This window comes from Cyanistes caeruleus, chromosome 3 (genome assembly GCF_971803275.1).
Source record: "Cyanistes caeruleus chromosome 3, bCyaCae1.hap1.1, whole genome shotgun sequence".
NCBI classification, from domain to species: Eukaryota; Metazoa; Chordata; class Aves; order Passeriformes; family Paridae; genus Cyanistes; species Cyanistes caeruleus.
In genome coordinates this window covers 104,696,329-104,714,150 of record NC_141703.1, presented here as the reverse complement: position 1 = coordinate 104,714,150, position 17,822 = coordinate 104,696,329, and the positions used below count along the sequence as shown (strand labels likewise).

The 17,822-nt window shown below is 35.6% G+C and overlaps 1 protein-coding gene across 22 annotated transcripts in view; it reads right to left on the bottom strand.

Annotated features, from left to right (window-relative positions):
- The window catches only part of ROBO2 (roundabout guidance receptor 2), a 1,015,778-nt gene that overhangs the window by 531,575 nt on the left and 466,381 nt on the right, over positions 1-17,822 (bottom strand). The window lies entirely within an intron of this gene.

The following is a 17,822-nucleotide window of genomic DNA, read 5'->3' as shown; positions in this document are numbered from 1 at the left end:
CAATCTATATCTTATATTAATCAATAAACAAGTCACCTTCTCTGCATGTATCCTTATGAATTAAGTCTTGCCATGACTTTGATCTCTCTGCTCTAATTTAATTTTTGTCTCTTCTCTGATTTCCTAGAGTTTTTCTGCACTACATGGATAATCATTCAATAAGTGTTTAGGATTCACAAATATTTTCTTGAATGAAATGGCAGAGTTTCAGATAGCTACACAAGAAAGAAACCCTAGAAACTTATTTATACAAATATTCCCTTGTCATACTTTGTTTGCCATGCTTGGCTTATTTTGTTACAGAAAAATGGAGTAAACATAAGACTAGTAATTATCCAATCAAGAGTAGCATCCCAAATTTTCATATCATAATTAAATATAAGACAGAAGAGCTGCATTTGGAATTTGGCACTCTGTACAAGTTTGAATTGGAAATTGAAGTATTTATCCCCGGTCTCCCATCAACTTTTAATACTCTATGTATAATAATCTGAATTGTTCTAAGAAATCAACTTTTACAGTGTGATATAGAAATCATTAATTTGGTCCATTGCTTCTGAAAAATTAATCACTTATCAAATAATCAATACTGTTAGGCTTTCACAGTGTTAATGTGAGAGTCAACAAAACATGTTATAATTCTATAGAAATTCTAATAACTTGGGAGATACTCTATGAGTCTCAGATTTTTACTGTGTCTATTAGAGCATACAAGGACAGGAAGATCCAGGTTTGAGATTCTTACAGAATAACTGGAAAATGAGAATTGATTGCTAAGACACCCTGACCCAAAGTTTTCTCTGGGCAAAACTCCTTTTGTTCATGATTATTTAAAAATAAAATTTCATCCTGCTGATGGCAAAAAACCAATTTAACAAAAAATGAAACAAAACAAACCAAACAAACAAAACAACCCCAACCAAACAAAAAACAACAAACCAAAAAAACCCCTCCACCATTCTCACTAACAAAACCTAGTTTTATTTTACTAAGATAAAACACATCTCCAATTGCCTTGAAAAGCTGTATGGAGCTACACAAAATTCATATCTCCCCTAAAATACCACCTTCCATTGCAATACCTCAGGAAACTCCTGCAGAGAATAACTTTGTCACCAGCAAATAGTATTCAGTTGGGGTCAAATTATATTTATTTGTAAATATACCTTCAAACCTTGAAATCTATGCCATTCAGATAAACTTTTCCCAAATATCTTTACTTCCTTATGATTCTGGGCATTGCTGAATAAATAGCAGCACTGGATACCTGACTGAATAAAAGAGATTTATCAAATCAGAGTCTGGTGTCAGTCTGTTTAACCCTGTGTTTCCAGTTCCCCACTCTAGGCATGAGAACAATTGCATGTTTTGCATTCATTCATAAACCCTTTTCTGGAAAACACATTGTTACTCTTCATGACTGAAACCTGAAATCTAATGCATGCACAAAACTGTTACCAAGCATTAATGCACTGTCAGCTGGATTGATTTGCCTCTTCCAGGAACTGGGAGCTTTCAAATCCCATTTTCTTGTTTCATGAAAGTAGTTTTGATTTTACAGATTTAATTTTAGATCTAATTTTCAGCAACGCCTAACTGACCAAGTAGCTATAATTCTGGTTTTAAAACTGACTTAGCCTTCCAAACAGCTAATGAATAACATTAATTTCATTCACCAGCTGCCAGGTTCTTCAAGATGATGGGGACAGATGATGAGGACAGTGAGGCAGAAAGAAAACTTCATAATTTATTTTTTTAATTTCAAGCTTATTTAGAGCTAAGTGGTGTTACTCATATTGAGATGAATTCAATAAATGATTCCTAATCTCTAAATTATCTGTGATTAATAAATTCTGAGACTTGGCCTAGGATACATAATATTCAAGGTGTATGTCACAACTCCTTAACTAGAGCTAACACATCCTGCAGCACAGCTGGAAGACTTCCCTGAAAAACAAAACCCTAACTTGGATTGCATCAACTTCAAAGTCAAAATACTTTCAAATAATTTTGAAAGTTTTGAAATAATAACTCACAACTGAAGATCTCAGTGGGCTGCCAACATTCTAGGTACAGTCACTAATAAAAGACTAATTTTTACTCTTTGTCAGTGATGTAAATCCCATGGCCTGGACTGCACAATGTTTCCTCAGTGAGGGACCCAAACCACACTCAAATACAATTAATTGCCTACAAACTGTGTCTTTCATTCAAGTATGTGAAAATATTAATTTTGATCTTATCTCTCCACAGATTATTGGCAGGGCATATTTTTATGGTGATTTCAAAGAACTGTTTGAAGGAAAACAGAACTAGAATATTTTTCTTGCTTGCTTTTGCAGTAACTTTGGGGTTTTTTTTGCCTAATGAAGGGAAAGTATGGATGCTTAGATTTCCAAAGACACCTACTGGAAGGTAGGTGTTCAAATATTGATTTTTATGGGATGCAAAAATCCAACCTTTCTAAGATTCTCCCTTGGTTCCTACCATAAAATCTGATCAAGAAAAAATGTGGAAGTGGCATTAATTTGTAAACTATCCAGATAGGAAAGAGTGAAAAAAATGATCAAGATTCTTGCTTCCTTCTAAGTAAGCACAGGTTAGAGACTGGTGCTGGGGCAAGGAAATTAAAAAGGAAAAAAAAAAAAAAGAAAAAAAAAAAGACACTTTTCTTGTGATTGAGCTCACAGAAAGAACACTGGCTTTAAAAAGCAAAAGCAACCTATTAGGTCAGGGGCACAACAAATTTTAAGGACAAAATAGGTTCTTCCTAAATACAGCAGCTAAAAAATTGATTTACAAGGAGCTACTAATTTTCTTCTGATGACTGAATAACAAAGCTAGTAGAGAATAAAAAAAAATAAAAATACTAGCACGATAATTGAGACAAACAAAACAGAAATATTTGACTGCCTCTCTTCTTCCATGTTACAGATAAACAATCCAATAATTAGGCAAGTATTATGATTAAACAGTAGGAGCTTTTGGCTTTAAAGGATCCCAGTTATTTGCCAAACCTAGAAAAAAGTACATGAGTAACAGTTTGTAGCTCCTCTTTATCTCTAGTCAGGCATTTTATTCTTAAACTTCATGTATGCTTGTATTCCAAATTAGTAGTTTAAGGTTGCTAATTACATTAACTTACTCAGCAGTACAATGCTGAGTATCAATCAGGATACATTAGGAAATAAGAAGCACGTCTAAGTTTGCTCTCCCTCTAGAATCAAATAAAAATGTCACAGTACTGCAGTCAGACAGTTCAGATATGAATATTCATTGGCAACTGTTTGTGACAGATTTATGAATGCTTTCACCTGCTGGTGGAAAAACATTAAGTTGCAAAATAAAGCTATTAAAATAAGTGAAAAGAAAAAATAAAGGATATACACAGATGGATGATGATCTTGGAATTATGCAATCTTGAGAGAAAAGAATGGTCTTAATTTTCATATTACGAAAACATTTGTTTTATATATGCAGATTGTCAAGGTCTTAGCATTTAACTCACTGTCATCATACAACGTTTACCAAACATGCAGAATGATGGGCTCAGCTATCCCATCACCACCTTGTGGCAGAAACACATGTAATGGTAATTCTTTAAGGATTTTCACTGCCATTTTCCTAAACTGTCTTAACAAAAGAGGAAATCTCCATTAAGAGAAGAGCATTTTGTCGCCCAGGATAAAAGGCTTGATTACAAATATTGTAATAATAAAAATGCATAGCACTGCTAGAGTGCTTTCAGCCTGAGGATCTGAAATTGCTTTTAATAAATTAAGTCTTGAGATTTTTAAGAGGAAAGCATTAGCCCCACTTTAGAGATGCTGAAAGTGATGAACACAGAGGATAACTGATTAGTTCAATTTAAAAACAAAGCATAACACACAGGTTAGAGGGAAATAAACTAATTCCATATTTTATTGATGGATTAAACAATTTCTGTGAGTTAAAGCACTTTTTAAATGATTTATGCTGGAGAAGCATCATGATCTGAAGCTTATTAAAAGTATGTAAGAGAAGTATGGGCTTGTTTTACCAGTTGTGTCATAGGAGACTTTGCTGTGCATTCTTTGCATTCCTCTCTTAAATTTTGTAAATTTGACTCCACAGGTCTCATTTCATTTTTTTTAATTGCAAACACAAGTGAAATATGCAAAAATTCAGCCTATTTTAATGAGCTGGTGGAGGTGGTTAAGTTTGTATCAATACCTATAAATACTAGGCTAATCTGTGTGGATTTTTGTGATACTACCTGACTCAGCTTCATAGAGATAAAATCAAAAGAAACAAAGCAGAAGAGATAAGGGATCATGACAACAGTCATTAATGAAGGAACAAAGAATAAGCTACTAAATAGGGAAGAACCAAGCCCTGCTGCACTGGCCAGGTTTATTCATCCCTGAAATAGAAGGAAATGTAATAATTAGAAATAGATTAGTTTAATGAAGAAGGAAGTTTGGGTGGGTGTCTTAACAAAAACAGTATCTGAGACTGCCACAGAAGCAGGGACCAGAAGCAGGGATGACTAGAATGACTAGAATGCAAGATTCAAAAAGGATGGTTTAATCTTTGCTGAGAATAAATTTGTGTGGAAGTTTCTTCTGTGCTTCAAAGATTTATCTGTATCTGTGTGTGAAATGAAAGATTGCAGTGACTTTAACAGACTCACATTATTAACATATTTTAGTAGCTTGCTGGTCTTTTTTTCTCTGGTAAGTAACAAAACCACCCAAAACTGTCAAAGAGAGTGAGGCCAGACAATTTAACCTGCCTGGCTAACAGAGAAAGATGGTGAAGAACAGTTCCTCTTGCCCTGAATGATCTATTTAACCTCCTGGAAAATAAAAAAAAGACATTTTCTGGAAAGATGTACTCAGAGGCACTAAAAAGGGACAAAAATGTGCTGCCCAGCTTTTAAACTGTGGGAATGACCTGGGATCCTGAGTGGTGTTCACACAAGGCAAATGGGGTGAAATCCTAAAGCACTCTTTGCATTTTTTGACAATCAGAAATCTGACCTGTATTCTAAGGGGAACCTTCCACAAGTTTGTGGGGTCTGTTTTCCCTAATCCCTTTTTAAGCCCATGCATTCAGCATCAACAACATCCTCCCACAATGGTTTATATTGCACGTAACAGAAGTAAGAAAAAAAAAATCCACTTCCTTCTGGTTTAAATAAGCCACTCTGTTATTTAACCAGGTGTCAGCAAGATGTTATGAGTAAGACCAACTCATTATTTTGTACTTTTCTCCTACTGATCTTCCAAGCTGCCTGCTAGGAGGGACCCTTACTCCCAGGTGGCTTCCACTGAGCTCCACTGAGAAGGGCTCAGTATGACTTTATCAATCCAGGAGCACTCAGTACTTTACAAGATTTGTGAACTACAGAAAGCAGACATCCTTCTAAAACTACTTTTTGCATTCTGATGAAGCCAGAAACACTGTCTGTAATTACATTTTTTTTTCAGCTAGAAAACCAGAAAAATCAGAAGACTTTGGGTACCTGAACTTGGTCTGGATGACCATTCTTATTTCATTTGCCATTCCTTAATTTTATGTAAATATGTAATTAAATCTTACTGCAATATTATGAGAAATTCATTGAGTTTGCTTTTGAAAGGAAATCAAAAATGAAACCAAAGAAGTAGCAAAATCCCTTGAGAGATGAATTGGGAGAGGAAAATTGGGTTGGTTCTTTTATTTTTAATTTTATTTCTTTAGGCATATTAACAAATTGCTGCGGTAAAATTCTATCTTATCCATACTCTCCACACTTGTTTCCTGCAGGCAATATGAAGATAGGCTTTTAAAAAGGAGGAACAGAAATAAAAACACTTGCTCCCTCTCTAATTAGGAACTAATGCAGATATTATTTTATACCAAAGAGGTAAAGGAACACCATGGTAACCTAAGAAGAAAACTTATTCAGGGTGTGTAAAATGCATTCTTAATGCATTCTAAACTCTCTTAATAGTATTCCAGCTCTAAAACTACTTCACAGACTGCATGAACATTACTCATTTTTTTAAAAAAAATTGTTTATGAATGATTGCTTTGCCATATTCTATGCTTTTCAGTGGAAATTTGTGCATTTCACTCATTTCTGCTGTCATGAAACCTGTTTTCCATTTTATTGAATTCAGTTTGACTGTATACTCCAATCCACTATAATTGAAAACATTTAGTCCCAGATGTTGTCAAATTTTTTCCCTCACAACAAAAAGCAGTTGTGGTAAATGCCTTCATGTTCATATTTTGTTTCTCCAAATTAACATGATGGTGTTTTCTTTCTTTCTTTCATGTTAATTTGAAGAAGGACAGAAGGACACTGCTTAATCCAGGTCATGATCTTATGTTTTGTCTTTGGAGGGTTTGTTTTTTTTTTGTTTTAAATTTTCTTAGTTTCTTAAAGAAATTTTAAGCTTTGTGTGTGCAAAATAGAGATAAACCTTTTAGATGGCTTGAGAATGACAAAGAAATATCAATTCTGCAAAAAAAAGGAAAAAAAAATTTCATTGTCTTTCATGACCAAAATTAAAATGCAAGGGCCTGTTCTGCATTCACACTGTGGTTTTGCAATAGTCAGTGTGCTGCCTTTGTTATTATGTTTTGACCCTGACTGAGCATTATTTTTCTACAATTTTAAAATATATTCTGAGGGAAACCCCTGAGATTCCCCCCATTTCATTCATGGGGGAAAAAAGATTTTGGTAACCTGATCTGATTGTTGAATCTCTCAGCCATAATCAGGTACCTATTACATATCTTCTTAATAATAATTTGACCCACATTGTTTTTACTGTAATGTTTTCATTCTTATGACTCCCATGTGAGACCTGTAAGCACTGTTATATCTTCATTTTGTGAAAGGGAAACAGACTGAATTCTGATCCCATTATAATCACTGGCAGTATTTTCATTGACTTTAGGTTCTTGTTCTAATTATCTTTCCCATTATTATTCAAGACTGTCAAAAAGCCAGAAATTAAACTCAGTTCTCCCATATCCCAGTGTATCCCTGACTCCCTCTATAAAAAAATTAAATAAAAAATGATATGCCAAATAATTTCTCACTGTATTGCATTTATTAAGAGACCAGAGTTTATCAAAATAGACAATAGCTTTTAACATGAAATATGTTCTGAGTAAGCCATGACATAGAACTTTGTGCATATTTAGGCTTTTAGTTTAACAGAGCTAAATGAGCTTCAAAAACATCTCATTAACAAGACCATTTTTTTTTTTTTTTTACTCTTCTGCCTTTTCCCAAAATACACCAAACATCCACCTGACAGATTTAAAAAAGGAATAGGATACCATTCCTGGCCTTTTATTTCTCCAACCAAAATGCTCATGCAGACATGTGGATAACAAAAAAAAAAAACCAAAACAGCATGGTGTGCAATGGTACCTCATTTTCTAACCAGGCTATGAGACAGCAGCTCTGACACATCTCATTAAAGGTGTTCTTGCCATACCAGTCCTTGATGATTTTTAGATCTTGCTACATATGAAAAAAAAATATCCTTGGGACAATGCTGATTCATGATATGACATGTATATTTATCATGAGATGATAAATATTATGAGAGATCATTTATCTCTCCCAAATAAGTTATTTGACTAGTGGTAAGCAGCATTACAGACAAACAAACAAACCCAAATTTATATTACTTAGAACTGTTTTGGTATGACAGTTACAACACAGAAATTTCAAGGTTAATATTTTCACCTTTTTCAACACAAGCTCCCAAGGAAGCTGTTTTCACTGTTCAGTGAGCTTTGATCTATATATCTATATCATTGTTTTGCACCAGTTTCCTTCTTTCTTTTCATCGTGATATGTGATTAAAATTTTCCCCAGTAACAGTCAGTCTGACTGCCTGGCCTTACACACACACACAACATACATAAAGGCAGAGATTGGACTACAGAGCCCATAAACTGTGAAGGACAACCCTGAAGTCTTAGCCCAAATATTCCTTATCCCTATTCCTGCTTTGTGGCAGCTGAGGGGGGATGGGTAGGCATGATGCTCCTTTTCATAAGCATATAGCCACCTTCCACAGGAAAAGGACAGAATGTGGGTGAAAGGAAATCATTCAGATTTCAATACTTTACACTGGAGAAGTGATTGCTAAAAGGGAGAAGGCAATGGGCTCAGATGAAAGCTGCTAAATATTTCAGCAAAGAAATCAAATTGGGAATTGGCCTTTTTAAAGGAAAATTAATATTGACAAAAGCTGCTCAATGTGCTGTTGAAAAGGAACAAGGCTATTTCCATTGAATTAAGACTGAGGAAAAACAGTAAACAAAACAGAATGGAATCTTTAAGCACACAGAAGTGTTGGGTTTGAGTTCCTCATGCTGCTGAACCAAGGCCCACAGAACCCAACTGAGCAGCTTCTGAATAAGGTTCCATGTCTCCCTGTTTCTCAGCAGCCATGTGATCAATTTATTTATATATACTGTAAAATAATTATCACTTAGGAAGTTTTTAAACCTGCAACTTATTTCCCACTTTTCCATTGGTATCTTTGGGAAAAAAATATTTCAGTATTCTGCCATTTTCCAAACTTCATGCCATTTTCCAAACCCAAAAATGACAATCATGGGCTCAAAAGTAAAACTAGCTCTAGAACACATATCCTGTCAGTTCCATCATAAAAATTCTAGAGAAACTTGCCTGTGCCCTTCTATTGACACTAATGATTCTATCTCATGAGTTATCAGTTCCTCCATCATGCATAACCAAAGGGATAGAGGGATCAAAGGAGAGATTAAAAATATTCTTCTTGACCTGACAAAGGGGAGTAAGCTGTAAAATGGGAGGTCAAGCTTGAGGTTGTTCAGGGAGCAGAGAGACACTATTTTAAGGACAGTAGTAGAAATCAAACCATGTAATTTTATTTTTGCAGCGCCTTTAGAGGTGCGAGCATCAATAGCTTTTTGTTGCTACATTTCAGTTGATGCTCATGTGTATGGAATAGAAATTAAAACAGAGTTACTATGTCAGCTTCTACTTCACATCCTCAAACTCAGCCAGCTCATTTGTTTAAGGACAAGCCCAGGCTCACAGAATATCAGAACAGCCTCGCATTTAAAGTGAGGCTTAATGAGGAATCCCAAGTGAATCTAGAGCTGCCAAAGGTACTTGCTGGTTAGTTGTGAGAACAGATCTCTTCCAGCCACAAAACAGAGGCTCTGTAGATAGCAGCTTCCTCATGCTGCTCTGCTGATAGATTGAACCTGCTAAGGATGAACAATTACAGAGGAAACAAAGATCAATTATTATAGCAATTTTCAGCCCTGACCTAATCTGGACTTGGGTTTGTGCCAATAACTATGTGGAAACTGAAATTTTCTGCTCAGGTGAACATGAAAACTTCTTGAACTGAGGGTTCTTTCTTTCACTCTCCCTTCTCCAGATTATGACCCAACACCTCAACAGGACCTGAGGATGCTCCAGGCTGCAGGGCTTTCTTATTCCAGTGGTAAATTATGGTACATAATTTCTACCTAAAATTCCCAATTTAACAAATATAATATATAATTTATTGGGAAAACATCTCCTACTTCAAAAGACTTGTTTTAAAAATAGCTCTTTCTCAAAGAATGCTACGCATTTAGCTGATTGTTTGTATTTGGATAAGTAACCTAGGTAGGAACACCGTTCTCCAGCATTTTAACTACTTTTAATAGAGGGTTTATCAGGGTTTATCCTCCAATCTTCATTCATATAAACAACCGTATAAAACCGTATAAAAACTGAATACTTTAGATTTAGAAGTTGTCTCCTACCCTAAGATAATTTAAGCAATGATTACTACATTGCATAGAACAAGCAAACTTTTTAAATCTGAAACAGAATTTTATTCTTGTTGCAGTATAAAAATGACATAAGAAAGCTCTCATTTCAGTGGGCTGAAGCATTTCCATTCTTTCTGTCTGTTGTGGACATTTCTGTGCTTTCTTTCATCCAGACCATGCCAAGCCACTGCACATTATGATTGAGACGGGAAGAAACAACATCTGGACTTTACCTCCTTAAGGAAAATTTTGCTGCTTCTGGGCATTTGTTTTTTTCTATCACATCAAATATTTATATTGGTTCAACATAGCTGGACATCTAGGAAGACTGATGCTGCCTGACTGTTTCATATTTGTCACTCATGTTGCTTTGATACATCTTGACTTTTGGCCTAATTTCATCCATGTACTGTTCTTCTTTTATTGTCTGCGTGCATCTAAAAGTAAATCTGGAGCATCTTGAGGTCATTAAAGAATGTAAATCACAATGACAAATTTGCATAATGTGTCAGTATGTATCTGGCATGCCCTCGTGGCAAGAGGCTTTAAAAACTCTAACATTACCCACACTTTCTTGGAGTTTACTTTTAAAAGTCAAAGCACATCACACTCTTACAAGTTTCTATGGTTGTATAGCTTTCAGAAAGTTCACAATGTATTTTATTAGTAATAAAAGAGATCCAGACATAACAATCAAATTTATATCAAGGTTATTTTAGGTTTTTTTACCTTGTGAAGTGATGCCACAGCACTAGATAATAAGATAAGTTTGTATCTTTGCTCAGTAAAATAAGTATATGAAAGAACCACTTGATCACAGAATACATTATAACTAAAGAATATTAGAAAAGTCATTCAGTGATGAAAATAGACCAACCACATTCATTCACTTCAGGTATAGAAGTTGATTCTGATTTTCTTTTTTTCCATGAGAAACATAGAAGAAAATTTGTCTTCCTATTTTCTGAAAACAAAAGCAAACTTACTTTCCTTCTCTATCTCCCCCTAAATATAATTTATTCACAAAAAGAGTACCTTAGAGTACTTCCTGTCCCTAAAGGCTTTTCCTTACCATATATATATATATATATAAAAAGAAATGAAAAAAAAAGTGGTTTTTTTTTCTCCACAGGAAATCTACATTTTAAATGGAATTTATTTAGAAAGGCATAAATTTTCTTGCAAGTTCATAGCAACTTGAAAAGAGTCAGGACAGGGCAAAGGGACAGTTATTTGTGCTAAATGATGACCTACTTAATTACAGAAAAGAGAAAAGATTACAGTGAAGGCAAGAACACATGCAGAGATATGTTGGTCATCAAGCAAAGTATTTGCAGATGTAGGTAAAGTTGGGGAATATAAAACATAGAGCAAAGGGCTCCAGGGAAATTGTTCTAAATGAACATGTTCAGTGTCACTCTTATTTCTACAACAGTTAATCAGTGAACAATGAATATAAAAGGGGTGGAGAGGCATTATTCTCTTCCCAAGGGTAGTGAAAACATCTGAATATGATGCTATCTACGCCCAGAAATTCCCAAAGTATCTACAGACAAGAGGAAACTGTCCTTTTGTGGCTTCTCCACAATCCAGATGAATAAGCCTGATACTAAAATTTTAGATTTTTCTTTATAGACATATAGTTAGTGCTAGTCTGTTTTGGGTGAATATTTAATCAGTACTGAGGAAAAAAAAAAAAGCAAATATTCATTATTAGCTTTTAAATTGAAATATTTTCTCTTTTTCTTTTTCAGATACTTCATTGACAGTAACTTTCATGTCAGAGGTAAAATAATTTTTTATCACATAGCCAAATTCAGCCCTTATACAAAATCAATATCTTAAAATACTTTAAGACTGTTGTCAGTCCAAATATTTATCTGTTAATCCAATGACCCCATAAGTTTTTTAGGTCAGAAATACCACACAGCAATATTTCAGTACTTGTTAGAAAGCACATGAGAGAAAAAGATAAAATTCATATTTGGTCAAGAGCAATGTATAATGAGGCACCAAGCAGGTGTGAATACTTGCAGAGGTGATCATAATGAATATATTTCTATTGAAACAGGATAATATTGTAAATAAAGTGCATTGTTGGCACTCAAAAGACCCAGGGTCTACTCTTGCCTTTGATACAATCTCCTTGTCTTGTGATTTCTATCCTGGGAAATGGAGAATGCTGCAGGAATCCCATATCTATGAGAGGGTTAGCAGAGCACTGCTTACATCTGTTTGGAGTGTTAGTCAATAACAATATAGTTTGAACACATCTCTGCTCTGTTCCCCTCAGCCTTAAGTAATAAACTAGAATACATATTAAAAAGTTCTTTTAAGGAGGATACCATCCCACTTTTGAGTCAGCAAAGATATTCCACTGTACTGTTCACAAAATATATGAAGCTGTAATACCATATATTCAAAATAAAACCTTTTCTTTGATTTAAAATCATTATGTGTCTTGCATTACATACATATCTTTCCTCCAACTGTGAAGTAATAAAATAAATTAGGTTCTTACAGTGATAACGAGAGATTAGAGGATGGTTATTGCACTAATAAAGAGTAACATTCTGGAGAGCTGCTGTAAGGAGCTGTGGGATTGGTTGGACAAGTTCTGAGGTTTACAGAGTCTGAGCAGAACCTGTTTGAGAGGGAGGTGGCCAGACACAGCAGTGACATATTTGGAAAAGTCAAGGGTCACACCAACAAGCTGTTCAGAGCAATTGCAGCCGTGGTGCACCACGGTTCTCTCAGCTGCTGCCAGAGGATTAAGTTGAAGGATTCAAGAGATAATCCACACACAGAAGCAGAACTGATGTCTGTAGTCCAAGAATAACATTATTATATACATAAATAGTCGCAGTGTAACTGAGCTTTCTGCCAAAGGGATCATGTTGCTGTAAGGGTGATGGATTTGAACTTCTGCTTTGTTACTCGAACACACCAAATTCTCAGCTTCCTATTTCTCAAAAAAAGTAATTTTGCTTTGTCAAACAATGTTCTGCCTGCATCAGTTCTTCAAATTTATGACATGCACCAGCTGTGCTCCAGCTAGTCCCTGTGACACCACAGCATACAGGTGTTTCTCCCTGAGCCAGGGGTGCAGGTATTGATTAGGATAAGGCTTTCAAGCTCCTACACACACACATCACCTTTGCTTGAGTCTGATCCTGCCTTCAGCATGCACAGCTTTAATCCTTCAGCTACTGACATGATTTACATGAGCAAAAATTGTGAGACTCTCTCTCTCCTACCAGCTGGATCCTATCTGCTGCTGCTGCTGCATGCACAAATACAAGAGAGTCAGAAGGGATACAAAAGTAGGATGTAGGGGAGAGGGTCAAAGACTTCTTACATCTGTTCAGAGAATTGGCTGGAGATATTTAGGCTGCAAAAGGTAGGACCTAGTAACTCTGCTGGCCTTTTTTAATCACTAACTATATTTCTGACTGACCAAGGGAAGCATATGCCTGCCCAAAGCCCACTTGAAAACCTAAGGCTGACATTTTCTTGTGGATAGTTCCTTTCAGAGGCATATCCTGCACATATAAACAAGAAGGCCTCTATAGGAGAAATACATTTCTATACCTACAGCGCCTCTTGAGGGGATCAGTAGATGGGGCTGAGGATACCATGGAGCTGTACCAGGGCTACCTGGACCCAGTGACACCTGTACTGAAAATAATAGAATGGTTTGGGGTGGAACGGACCTTAGAGATCATTTGGCTCCAACCCCCATGCCTTAGACAGGAATACCTTTCACTAGAACAGGATTCTCAAAGCCCCATCCAACCTGGCCTTGAACACTTGCAAGGTTGGGGCAGCCACAGCTTCTCTGGGCATCCTGTTCCAGTGCCTCACCACTCTCAAAATAAATAATTTTTTCTTAATATCCAAAATAAATCTCTCCTGTTTCAGTTTAGAGCCATTCACCCTTGACTTATCACTACTGGATCTTGTAAAAGATCTTCTCCAGTTCTCATGTAGCACCAGTTTAGGCACTGGAAGGCCTCAATAAGGTCACCCCACAACCACCAGCTCTGGCCAGCCCCAATGCCCACACAGAATATTGAGATATCAATGAAAAGCTGGTGTTGGGACGGATGGCTGGGGAAAACTTCTGGATAACTGCTTCCAGGAGTCCTGGTAGCATATGTTGCTATCATTGCCTACTCCTGGTAGTGAATAAAGCGAAAAATGAGCCTTGTTCTTTTCCAGAAGGCTCACACTAGGGTCAATCTAAATTATGTATGTAAAAATACCCACATTAATCTCTAAAAATATGCAGTTTCTTGGGCAGTAAAGAACTTTAGCATTGCAAAAGGTAAAGGCTGTGGAAATAAATGTCTGAATAAATGCAACTACCATAAGAAAATATCACTACAGAACTTTCAAAACAAAACCAGCAGCTGTAGATGCAGATTTGCATTTAGAATTACACCCTACCATGGATGTGCCAAATGAACAAACTCGAGTTGTTTAGGAAGCACAAATAATCCCTTCAGAACCACAGGTCCCTGCAAGCTTCTTCCACATCTTCCTCCCCCAGCTCTGCCTTGGCTGTGCCATGGGATGCATCCCCTAAGTGAGAAGGGGCTGGTGGGGAGAGTGACTGCTGCTGTCACTAATTGGGGAGTGCAGCAATTAGCTGCTCCCGCTTTGGCTGCGCTTTGATGATGCGACTGTTTTGATCTTACCCATCCTCAGTCTTTTCTATCACATGCTGGAGTTGTATGCCTTTGAGCTGTGCAGGACACCACTGGGCAAAGAATGCTCAGTATATCTTTTTGGTTTTTTTGGGGTTTTTTCCCTCCTCTGTAATCTCTCCATGCAACAGCCTTGGCAATATCCTTTTCGTTTGTGCAAAGATACAGGCACAAGAAGTGTGCTAATTATCTTGGAATATGAATTTTGTACTGTGGCATTGTTAAGCTTTTCTACACCTAGTAAAAAGCACTAAATTTGTATATAAAAAAATATAAACATGTGGGTTAATAGAAATAGGAATTTACCACAACTCATCTTTATCTGCTGTCTCTAAACGTGTGCATTTTTGAATAGTAAAGATACATATTAACTCTGCCAAATTTTGTCTCAACTTCCACATATCTTGGTATGATCAGCATCACTAAGCATTATTTTTTGCTTTTCAAAAACTGGAGTTACTTCACTGCAGTGGTTCTAATGTTAAGACAAGCAGTCAGATGCAGTGTAAATTCATATTGTTGTGGTACCATTGCCTTCATGTAGGTTTTCAGAAAGAGGAACAAAAAATATTGCTAATATCATTTAAGAAACATGTATGATGTCATTCCTAAAGGTTAAAGAGCTGAATTTAGAACTATCCAGGTCTCAGACTTGTCAGTCATACCTCATACAGTAGTTACATTTAAAAATTCTATTTCCGGTGTTAAAATGGCAGCATCTATTTCTGAGCTCAAGGCATTGTAAAAATAGATAACATTTGGAGAAAAGGAGAAGCTCTGCCTGGAAACAGAAAAGGTGCTTTTAGGGATTGAAAGTTAAGCCTGAGTCTGGATGAAGCAAAAAAGTTATTTCCTATTTTAGACAGAAAATGCTGTTGCTCAGCCTTTCTCAAGTTTATTTGGTTGTGTCTCAAGCATATAATTAGATACCATGTGCACAAATTGTCTCTATGTCATAAATAGAACTTTCACATGCTAACTTAAACTTTTATTTACATTTTTGTATTAAGCATTTAGCTGTGTGCTAAGACAGGAGAACCATCTATCTCATTTTCAAACAATCATTTTCATTTCAATACGAGTAATCAATTTGATTAATTGACTGAAAAATTTAATGATAGTTCCTATGAAATCCAATCAAAACAAAGCAGAATATCCCAGAGATCAAGATAACTGAGATGAAGGGCAAGATGCAATATTCTGAATAGGAACAATAGGAGAGAGGATGTGTGTCCTACAGGTGGAAAGTATATGCTGTTTGTATGTATTTTTATATCTTATAACAAAAAAAACCCCAGAGATTCTTAAATGAAATCATGAAAATAATTTTTAAAATTATATTCATAAAAAAAGAAAAAAATGAAACAATGCTAGAGCATCTCAAATCACAATGCCTGTACCACCTATAGGAATAGCAGAATTGTTTTTATAGCAGATTCAATTACTGACTCTTGGACAAAAGTCACTCAGTGACCCTGAAAACCTCCTGACAAGGAAAAGTTAAGGAAAAGATGGATTCTTTGAGGCAGTTTTTAAGCACTCAGATACTTGTACTAAAAGATAAAAATTCAAAAAATATTTTTGGAAGTTTAAAGCATTACACACTTGAAAGAAGCCACTTAGATTTAAACTATCCCAGCATTTTCTATCCAGTCATTATAATCCACCACTTTCTTTTTCTCCTTTTTGTGCTTGACAAAAAGACTTTAGAAGGAGTCTAGAGAATAAATACACTTATTAAGGGGCCAAAGTTTGATGACATATCAGCATATTATATTTAGGATGAAATCCAGGTGAGTTACATTTTGTATACTACAAAGGAAATGGAAAAGAGTATTTTAGTCTGGAAATAGAACTGATTGCTCTGATAACACTGCCTTACTTGCTCATACTGGACAGTATTTGGGAGCAGCTTTATAAGGTGTCTTAATCAGTCAACACTATTAAAAGAGGAATCCTTCTGAAGTGCATTGATCAAACTGGTGTTATCAGCTGTAAACCACTTCAGTGGTTTTTTTGGCTGAAGTAATATTTTTCTTCAATGAAGAAGAGATCTAAAATATTTTGTTGATTTTTTTTTAAGTGCTTTTGTGAGTGAGAACTTAAAATTCTGCTTTTTACCATCTACAAAGATTTCATATCAGCAGGGAAAAAAAGGCTTTAGGGAGGTATAATGGTCTCTCTCTAAACAACAAATGTAAGCTAATTGCTAAGGTTCATCAAGCAGTGAGTAGTTAATGTACAGGAACAAAAAACTTATGAGAGTCAGATTAACTGAACACTTGATTAACAACATGTTCATCGTGTAAGCACTGAGAAATCATTCATCCTGTGGTGCCAGGACTCCCTCTCTGCTGCCAACCTTAACCCCATCCCACAACCATTTCATACAGACACAGAACCATTTGTGAAAAGAAGCAGAGGGATGTGAGAATCCCTTTCTGTGTGTTTCCAGAATTCAGAAGTTTGGAAACAACCAGAATATATTTTACAATGTGCATTATCCAAGTCTACACTGCCATGATACATGATTTGAGTATCACCATCATGATATCCACTGCTGCATGACATACACTTTAATGCTTATTCTGCTTGCCTCAAGCATGCACCTGACTATAGAACAACATAAAAGTAATATAAAGGCCCAATATATGGATTTTAGAACTCTTTAAAGCTTTTCAAGATAGGATATTTTCTCTACAGCAAGTGTAGCCTGGCTTCCCAGGCTAAAGCCAAGTAATACAGAATGAATATAATGTATATAAATGTATATAAATATGTATATATATGTATTTTAATGTATATAATGTATATAAAAGATCTGTGTATTCTGGGTAATATCTGGTAATATCTGCATGATTTCCTCATCCTACATTCCTATGCCTGAAACAGAAATCCATCTCAAAAGAAGGACAAAAATTTCTTTTTCAATTTATGCAGAAATAATCCAATTGCTACTTGCAGGTTCCACTTAGCTCTAGAAAATTGGTTAAATACAAATGAATTCAGCATTATTTATTAGACATATATATTAATGGCTTCATAGGTTAGAATGGACAGGATTTATTACATTTGCATCCTTTTCTGAACTTCTGAATTCAGTTTCAATCACTACAACACCATACAAAGGTTTTGATACAAATAAACTGAAATACGTGAAAACAACTTTATTTCAGACTCTGTATTTACTCATCATTAGGGGCTTGCTTTAATTAGGTTTTAACTGAACAATTACTATATCCTAAACTATTTTGCTGTTTGTATTAGTTTTTGGGGATCAGGGTGCTCATGTTTCTGGTT